This window comes from Lactuca serriola, chromosome 3 (genome assembly GCF_051521515.1).
Source record: "Lactuca serriola cultivar US96UC23 chromosome 3, Lser_US96UC23_V15, whole genome shotgun sequence".
Classification (NCBI taxonomy): domain Eukaryota; kingdom Viridiplantae; phylum Streptophyta; class Magnoliopsida; order Asterales; family Asteraceae; genus Lactuca; species Lactuca serriola.
The window spans coordinates 33,997,863-34,008,705 of record NC_136410.1 but is presented as its reverse complement, the minus strand read 5'-3'; the positions used below and the strand labels follow the sequence as shown (position 1 = coordinate 34,008,705).

The 10,843-nt window shown below is 33.5% G+C and overlaps 1 pseudogene across 1 annotated transcript; it reads left to right on the top strand.

Moving 5' to 3' along the window:
- The first annotated feature begins 6,376 nt into the window (after positions 1-6,376).
- LOC145091838 (epoxide hydrolase 3-like) lies at positions 6,377-7,894 on the top strand (annotated as a pseudogene). The gene is made up of 3 exons (XR_013702304.1): positions 6,377-7,005; positions 7,102-7,343; positions 7,440-7,894. The product of XR_013702304.1 is annotated as an epoxide hydrolase 3-like (transcript).
- Positions 7,895-10,843: the final 2,949 nt, after the last annotated feature.

Below are 10,843 nucleotides of genomic sequence, written 5' to 3'. Positions count from 1 at the left end.
TAGGACCCAACACAATATTCTACAACTCGGGAGAGGGATGCCGTAACCCTAATTGCAGAATATTTGAAGGTAAGTGAATGACGATTCACTAATTTCCACCACGAAAAACGAAAAGAAATTTAAGTTTTATGAAAACTCCTAGATCCTTTGAGATACATTGAACTTTCAATGGCATGTTTAAATCTCGATATGCCCTTCTAGTTTGTGACTGGGATGCCGAGGATCACAAAGCGGGTGTGAATAACCATGCAAACTACATGGTGCCCTCACATGTTACAGTCACCTATTCGATGTGCCGGTAAACCACGCACGCTCCACCGAACTATGACAAACATTGAGTCACCCTTTGCTACCTTTGCTTAGAACCATTTAGTGTGCCGGTAAACCACACACGCTCCACTAACGTCTTTGTAAGGGCACAAAGTGTAATTTCATGGAATTGCATCAATTCACATTTGCCTAAGTAACTAAGATTGGGAATTTTATGAAAACATTTAGTTACTTTAATAATTCATTATACTTATAATGGAAGGTTTCGTCCTATCCTACCCATTCGGCTAACGACCCTCCACTAGTCAAGAGTGCGGTGGGTAAGAGTGGATACCCATTCAATCGCCATTTCATAGGCAATTTCCTTAAACACCCCTTATAGACCAGCTTCGTGAATGAGGCCTACTAACGGTAATACTGACTTTTACTCATACATATATATATATATATATATATATATATATATATATATATATATATATATATATATATATATAATGTTAGACTTTTAATGTTATATATAGTATAGGGTGTATTTTATACTTTCAAAATACTAGGTGGTCTAGTTTAACAATTATACTTTTAATTCAATTAAATTGTAAACCTAAACTTTTATGGATTTATTAAATCTCTATTAATTATACACCTTAATTAATTAATAAAACCATAAGGGTGTGATTTGAACTTTTTCAAAACTATACTAGAGTTTTAGAATTTAGCATTTCTAATTAAACTTTTAATCAACTTTTAAATTCCAAAACTTGAGGGCAAGTTTTGAAACATTTCAACACATTAGGGTTTAGAATTTAAATATACATCAAAATTAAACCATTAATCAAAATTTAAATTCCAAAACTTGAGGGCAAGTTTTGAAACCTTTTTCAAAACATTAGGGTTTCAACTATTTAAATTTCAAAACAACAAAACTTTTGGGTTCAAATTTAAACTATAAAACCTAAAGGGTAAAATATGAAACTTTTCATAACAACAAGGATCAAATAACAAATAATTCAAATTAACATTTAATCACATAATTATCCATATTTGATTTATTTAATGATTTTTTGCAAAACAATTTATCAATTTACTCAAAATAATTAATCAATTATCACATAAGGAAACAATTATCTTATTAATTGATAAATATCTTCAATTAGATCAAAATTATAGTCAAATATATCATTTAATCGGATTAATATTGATCTAACATGATAAGGTAACAATCCATAAGCAAAAACAACAAGAAAACCCGAGAAACCCTCCATCTGACGAGTTGACTCGTCGAGTCAAGCCTGGACTCGTCGAGTCAGCATGAACTCGGCGAGTTCAGCTATGGACTAGGCGAGTCCAGCCTCCAGAAACCCAAAAAATGAATTTTCCCGATATACAAGGCATCAATACAATTGAAACCAAGCTAGGCTCTGATACCACTGATGGGTTTTGGTCATAAGACATCCTATGTGCTCATACAAACTCTAATGCTTGGATCTAGGTTTCACTATTGTACATGCTTTGAATCCAAGACTATAAACCCTAATTCTAGCATACAAGTAATCATATTAGATATTAGAATAGGTTTATAATGTTACCTTGATTGTTATGTAGCAATAACAATCCCAATTCCTCCTTGAATTGACTTTGGAAGGCTTAGAGTCACAAGTGTCACTCCTCTAATGGCTCACAAACACCATAAGCAAGAGGATGAAGAGGAGAGAGGATGGAGGCTGCCAAAACCGTGTGAAAACCCTAGCAAGATGCTTGTCCACGTTTTTGGTCCTTAAGGGATCTATATATAGTGAGGCAATTAGGGTTATCTAACAAGGAAACCCTAATTTGGATGCTTAAGCCCTAAGCAACCCATGGAGCCCTTTCCATAAGGCCTTGGACGATTTCATATGGGCTTCCCCCATAGAATTCTTCCACCTTATAATATAAGGCAATCCATGGCCCAAATTGCAATTATCTTATAATTACAATTCCAGTCCCTTAAGTTTAATTAATCTCTTTTAGTCACAAAACTAATTACCAATTAATTATTGACTAATATTAATTAAACAATATGATTTCTCCTTTAATATATTATTCCCATAATATATTAATAAATCATATTTAATCCTTTCTCTCCATAATTCATCCTATCAAGTTGTTTTGGTGAAGGCAACCCAAAAGGACCATGCACCATCGGGTCAAGTACATACCAAAATAGTTATGGACTTAGACACTAATCCAACAGGATGAAGAATAAATACAATGACTACGAACTTGGAATGAAGACTACGATGACAACGATGTTTTATATTTGAAGATGTATTAGTTTGACAATTTGAATGCTTTGTGTTTTTATGTTTGAAGTTGTATTATGTATTTCCAATACAAGAAAAAAAATGAAAAAAGGTTGAAATTGCTCCAAAAAAATGTGTTGATTCAAGTTGAACAATTTTGTACATACATTATGTTTTTGTACAAATACACAAACATCAAATTTAAAACCAAAAAAAAAAGTTAATACATCAAAGGATATGTATATTATTAAACAAGAAACAAAAGAAAAAAAATGAAAAAAACCTTTTCACATATATAAGGACGTGTATATGTAATACTATGCGAATGTCCGTGCGTTGCGCAGAAAGACCTGTATAGTTGAAATCTTTACAAATATATGTTTTTCTAAATATACAATAACATTGTTGTTAAATTTGATATAATAATTTGTATACTAAATTGATATAATAATTGACTATTTTGAATTATATGATAATATATACATATATTATAATTGCATAATCTCAATCGTTTGAATGACTTCTACCTGCGAGTTACTCATGAATAAAATTAAATATAATATATGGTTTAATGTTATTTATAGTTGTTGTTATTGTTAAATAATTTTTTAATGTTTATTTGTTTAACGTTTTAATTTCTATCATTATAATTATTTAAAACATCAAACATTGTTTTTTTTTTTTTTTTTTTTTTAATTTTAAAGGTAACAATATAATCATTTATATAGAGTTATTTTTAACTATTGTTATTATAAGTTATTTTAAGCTACTTATTAGAAAACTTTTAACGATTATAAAAATATCGTTTGGAAATATTTTAGTTAAATTGAGATTACAATTTAGTTTTTGTATTTAGCACAACAATTTATCACTTTTAACTATTCATAAAATATTCATTGGGTTTTTCCAGTGGAATTGAAATTTATATTCAAGTTGACACTGTAATATTATATTTAAATTAACAATTTAAGTATTTTGTCCAAATTGCTCAAAAGTTGTAGCTTTAAAGTGATAATGGTTTACATACAATAACATATTAAATTTAATAAATTAAATATAATATGTCAAAAGTTAAAGTCATAACTTTATAAGTAGAAGTATATATATTATTTTAATATTGAAATTTAGTTTATTTATAGTTACACTTTATGTTGGATATTTATTTAACCTTATTAACTAAACTATAATCATTATTAGAATGACATTACAATTTATCACTTTTAATTATTTACAAAATATTTTTTAGGTTGTTTAAGTTAAACTAAAATTTATATTTAAGTTGACCATATAATATGATATTTAAATTAATAATTTAAGTATTTTATATAAATTGTTCAAAATTTATAGCTTTAAAATGATAATGATTTACATCCAATAATATATTAAAATTAATAAATTAAATATAACATGTTAAAAGTTCAAAAACGTAAATTTATGTGTAGATGTAAAGATATTTTTTAATATTAAAATTTAGTTTATTACACTTTAGGTTTTGTATTTATTTAGCTTTATTAATCAACTTATAATCATTATTAGAAAGAAATTGAAAAGTCATAGGAGTTTCAAATGAATGTGGTGAAAGGAAAAATGTTTTTTAAGTATGATATGATGTGTGTGTATTACCATAAGGCGCTTTATGCCTTCACAATTCATTCAACCCCCAAAAACCTACTGTGAAGCCTAATTTTTTTTATGGCTAAACACAATCAAAAGCAATATAATCTAAACAAAAAAAACCTATTCCTATTTTACACTTATTAGCCCAAAAACAAAAACAAAAAAAATAAAAAAACCTTATATGCACCGAACCGGTATTGAACTAGCTTTTGATCCTGTTTTTGAACAGATTTTTTCTGAACCGATTTCGATAAAACCGAACCGGTTTACATATGTTCTGATTTTTTTGGAGCTGGACCAGTTTGGAACCGAACCGGTTTCCGGGTGAACCGGTTTTCACTACGTTGACCAGAATCGAATCGGTTTTCTGAACCCGTCCGGTTCATAAAAAAACCAGTTTGTGCATGAGGGTAGTAGTGCACAAAAAAACCGGTTCACGGTCCGAACCGAAAACCGGTTCACCTCTGAACCGGTCCAAGCTAGAACCGATCCGATGTCGAACCGAACCGGCGGTTTGAACCAATTCGTATTTCCAAACGACGGGACCGGTTTCAAACCGGTTTACAATGAACAGGATTTCCGAACCGGTTTTGGACCGATTATGAACCAGTTTTTGAACCAATTATGAACCGGTTTTTCGAGATGTTTGAAGATGTTTTTTTTTTTTTTTTTTTTTTTTTTTTATATGTTTATGTTTATGTTTATGTTTTTATGTTTGAAGATGTTTTTTTTATGTATATGTTTTTATGTTTGAAGATGTTTTATATACTTTCAATATAAATATCCAAAAAAAAGAAAAATACCCACGAAAATTACTCCGAAATGAGTCTAAATTCAATAGATATGCACAAACCAAATTTGATACACATTACATGCATACCTACTGTTAAGTGGGTTTTTTATTTTTTTTTAATATGTCAACTATTAAAGAATTCTAACCAATTGGCCACGCATATATAACCTATAATATCCCAAAAAATAAAACAAACAATTAAAAAAAGATACAATTTCTGCCGGTTTTTTTTAACATGTTCGAAGAACCGGTTTGAAGTGAACCGGTTTGCACTAAACCGAACCGGTTTGTATAGAATCGGATAAATTTGATGGTGAACCGATTTGAAACCGAACCGGTTTAAAGGTGAACCGATGTTGATTTTGTTGACTTGAACCGAACTCGTTAGAAAAAAAAACCGGTTTGTACACCTCTACATGAGGGCATCACATCTTAAAGGGGCAGAAGTTTTCTAAATTCTGTTATTAGTATTATGTAATTTGGGCCACATTTGATCCATTAACAGGACCAGTCCACACCAAAAAGGACAATAGGCAGGAAGCCCTCATTAGGCGCCAATCAAAATTTGATTTCACGCGCTCTGACATCTCGATCTAAGTAACGCCTAATAATTAAATATGAAGAAGACGAGGAGGCTTCCTCAAAATGCCTTGTTTCTGAATCGTTTCTTCTAATGTCCGATTGCATTATTCTAAAATTTAAGAGCTCTGTGAAATTGGAAGTTTCAAACGGTTCTCTACTGGTCTAATCGGTCCTGCTAAGTGAAGTTTCAAAGGGGTTATTGAATGAATACGTCCTTCTAATCGATCTCAGTATGTTTTTCTTAGTTATTGAACCATTGTAATTTCTTGCTTAAATCGAATAAATCAAGTTGCAAAAATCCGATAGTGATAAAAATTTCTTAAATCTCAGTGAAGTTGTAGATTCTGATTTTGGAAATCTGATGTAGAAAGTCTGATGTGATTCTGATTTTGATCATAGGATATATGAATCCTGATTTTGAAATTTTGATATGTGATTTCTGATTGGAAAATCTGATATGTTTTTGGTTTCTGAATAATATGATATTGTATTTTCTGAATATTTGATGTATATGAAAATCTGATAGTTTGTTGTTACCTTTAAGCTTCTCCAAGAATACCTTGCAATCATTGCACACTCTATGTTCACATTTACACAACAAAAGGAAGTTGATTTGGATCGAATTCCCCTACAATGAATGGTAGCCAAATGAACACGTCCCTTCTATATGAGTTTAATTTATAAAAAATTAATGAAGAAAATTAACCATTAAAGAAAATATTTAGTCATGATTGATTATATTGCAATAATTTCAAGTCATGTCATGTCATAGATCTACCAACACGGATCATTTTTATAAATTTGAATAAAGCAATAATAGTAGCAGTTGCATTCACTTTATATTTGAGTGGCAGGTGCATTATCTAATGGGGTAGTTCGTAGCTAATTATAGTATCATTATGTGGTACGTACAGCACCATAATGACCCAAACAGACTCCTGTTTACAATTTTGCAGAGTTACTTTGTGATCCAAATCAACAGAAGCCAAGATGGAAGGGATAGATCACAAGATGATAAGCGTCAATGGCATCGATATGCACGTTGCAGAGATGGGTCAAGGTCCAATTGTACTACTACTCCACGGTTTCCCTGAGCTCTGGTACTCCTGGCGCCACCAGATCCTCTACCTCGCCGCCCACGGGTACCGAGCAGTCGCCCCTGACCTCCGTGGCTACGGAGACACCACCGGTGCACCTATCGACGATCCTACCAAGTTCACTACACTTCATGTTGTCGGCGACATGGTCGCACTCATTGATGCTCTTGGTGCAGATAAGGTGTTTGTTGTTGGGCATGACTGGGGCGCCATGATTGCTTGGCGTCTGTGTCTGTTTAGACCCGACAAAGTTAAAGCCTTGGTCAATTTCAGCGTTCAATTTGTCCCAAGAAGCCCTCACCAGAAAACGGTAGAGATATTCCGTACCGCATACGGAGATGATCACTACATTTGCAGATTTCAGGTGACATTTGTTGTATTTTCCATATCTTTGGTATAATATAGATAAATTGACACAAAAAGGGTCGATCTTTTTCTTCCTCGCTTGACTTTGTTGTAGGAAACAGGGGAAATAGAAGCTGTGCTTGCGAGTCTTGGAACCAAAAAAGCTGTTGAGAAATTCTTGACACACCGTGATCCTGATCCGTTTTATTTCCCTAAAGGCCAGCCCTTTGGTGCTTTGCATGATACTCCGGTCATCTTGCCATCGTGGCTATCTGAAGAAGATGTTGATTATTACACCAAAAAATTCGAGCAAACTGGGTTCACAGGAGGACTAAACTACTACCGATGTTTTGACCTGTAATTAAGTTCCTTTGACAATTGTTTGGTAGAATTTGAAATATTAGCCTCCTTTTGTAGATGTTAAATTTGAAATCTTGATTATCTTCTTTGCAGAAACTGGGAACTGGAAGCACCATGGACAGATGCTAAAGTAAGTGTACCTGTGAAATTCATTGTTGGGAGTTAGATTTGGTGTATCATATCCCAGGCGTGAAGGAGTTCATAAATGGTGGTGGATTCAAGAAATATGTGCCTTTGTTGGATGAAGTTGTGGTGATCCAAGGTGCAGCTCATTTCATCACTCAAGAAGTACCAGACAAGATCAACAAACACATTTATGATTTCCTTCAGAAGTTCTAAAATCATTTATGGGGAATGACATCCATACATATGTAATTCAACCTATGCACATCTAAGGTCTTAAACTACAATATCTTATGATATCGGTAAGAAGTTAGTTTATGTTTGTCTATTTAATAAATGAACGAACATGAACATTTGTCTCATTCATTCAATTATGTTCGTAAACGTTTGTTTATATTCATTCATTTAAGTTCTTTTTATATTCATCCTCAATTGTTATTAATTACATTACTATATTATATGTTCGGTTATGTTTGTCTATCTCGTTTATTCGTTGAATTCGTTACATTACTAGTTATAATTAGGACCAAGTTCTAATTTTGTCATAAATTTGTTCATATTTTATGATTATTATTATTATTATTACAAATTTGTCCAAACTTAGTTTACAATTTTGTTTTACATGTTTTTTAATTAGTTTTTTTTATCAAATTATTTTTTTCCAAGGTTTTAAAATCGCTAGTAAGTAGCTACTCAGTTGACCAAATTAATGTTAAACCTTACAAATACATTGACTATGTTTGGCAAAACTAGATAGTAAACTAGAAGTTGTAAGCTAGTAATTACATATTTTTTATTTGTGTAAAATTGTTAGGCAAAAATAAATCTAAACATTTGAAAAGTGCAACATTACTAATAAATCTACAAGTTATAGCTTTTAAATCATGAGTTTTTTGTTTAAATATAAAGTTTCAAGCGAATAAAGTATTTTCTTAATTCATTTTAAAAAAATGTTAAAAGCTACTAAAAGTTCTTAAAAACTCGTTTTGATAACTTAGTTGTTAATTGATAAAATAATACTGTTTAGTAAATAAATTGATAGCCTAGATGACTAATATAAAAGACAAAACTACAAAAATGGTCACTGGTATGCATTTTTTTGGGTTTTGGTCCAAACCCCAATTTTTATAAAATTGTAGAAAAATCGTTTGGACTTTTAAAAGTACTTTCTGAAAAGATAAAAAGTACAAACTACTGGAATATACAAAAATATTGTATAATTTGCAGTCCTTGGTGGTGTTAAAATGGATTTGAACAGGTGGCTGTTACGGGTCAAAATCTTGAACTTTGTTCTAAACGTTCATCTATATGTTTAGGCATTCTACTCTCAATGTTTTTGTGTCCTCTGTTTGATATTCTCATAAAAGTACATAATTGATGTCTTAATACTACCATTCAATCATCTTGTGTGTAAAATTGAGCATCTTTAATCATTTACCTAAAGTCTTGAATCATATAGTGATTTTTGGTGAGTGTTAGAATTCTGCACAACAACTTTTCCCCATCTTGCGAGAGCTATAGCTGCTAATATGGGAAGAATTGGAAGATGCTCCTCTCTCATGAAGTTCTAGGAAATCGAGTCTAGTTTTCAGAAAGTCCGGATTTAGTCCAATCGGAGTTACAAATTCTGTTTTATGACCAAAACACTGAATAATGGTCAAGCTATGAAACTTAAAAAAATATATGTAACCCATTAAGAAATTAAAGGTGTTAATGAAACTTGGACCCCATTTTGATGATTGCTTGGTATGTGTGATTATTAGGTGAAAATTTGACAACTTCAAGAAGGGTCAAGGCTTGATTTAAAAAGAAGAACTCGCTTCAAACATAAGGTGAGTCGACAATTTTTGTTGACTTGAGTGCATAACCGGAAACCACATCTCGTATGTAGATTGTTGATGCAAATTAGGATTCATGCTAGATTTTTATAAATGCTTGTGATAATTATTAAAAATATGTTGTTTGTATCTTGTGTGTGGTTATTCCTTGGTATCATGTAACGTCCCAAAATTTAAGACTAAAAATTTCTTTTAATAAAACATCACTTAAGGCAAAATCATCGATTCAAAACATGATTAGAGTATTAGTTTCCAAAACACCTGTTCGTTATCAGAGTAAAACACTCCCAAGATGACTAATCTATGATGTGTGCCATGCGATCATCCCGAGCTCCATCATCCGCTAACGGAAGCACCTGAAACCAAAACTGAAAACCGTAAGCACGAAGCTTGGTGAGTCCCCCCATCATACCACGTACCATACAATCATATGATGAACAGCTAGGAGATACGGGCCTCACCCACACTCATGGAGATACGGGCCTTGCCCACACTCCACTAGCTGGGAGATACGGGCCCCGCCCACACTCAACTATCTCTAAGATACGGGCCTCGCCCACACTCAGCTACTAAACCATAACATACAAGTATATATAATCATATAATGAACAGCTAGGAGATACGGGCCTCACCCACACTCATGGAGATACGGGCCTTGCCCACACTCCGCTAGCTGGGAGATACGGGCCTCGCCCACACTCAACTATCTCTGAGATACGGGCCTCGCCCACACTCAACTATCTCTGATATATGGGCCTCGCCCACACTCATCTATCTCTGAGATACGGGCCTCGCCCACACTCAGCTACTAAACCATATAACATAACATATCATGCTAGCAAATAAACATATCTATACTGTCAGACGTTTTTAGGGCGTCTGACCACCCTCCGATCCTAACAACCGAACTCTACTGATGAGTCATGGAGCCCCATCCATGCTCCTACTGATAGTGAGATACGGGTCCATCCCACACTCACTATTTCCCTAACTTGGGCCTCGCCCCTGATCTGCTGCTAATGAGATGTGGAACACCATCCACACTCTGCAATTGGTGAGACACAGGACCTCGCCCACACTCACCTCCTTACCAGGCACGTACAAGTATCACACAGACAACAAGTGTAAACTATCACATAAATCGTTCCTTGGGCACCTGCCCACTATCATTGGACCTCGTCCTGAATATCATACTAGCATACTGTGCCTAGGGCTAACCCCCGGGTCTTCTACTCATAACTACATGGGCCGACATTATGGTCGTAGACCCATTCATACAAAGGGAAACTCACCTGCACTGGCTGAACTCGCTGATGATCCCACTAGCTGCTGCCCGGCAACTCTCTGAATTCCTGCTCCACTCGCTCCCCGAGCTACCAATATCAATGCAACACTGAGTCTAACTGACCCCCGAAAGACAACTAAGTCAACTTTGGTCAAAGTCAAAGTCCTGGCCAAAGTCAACCTCCCAGGTCAACCCTACTCGCCGAGTCACCCTATTGACTCGCTGAGTTCATATGTTCAGAGTCCTTCTAT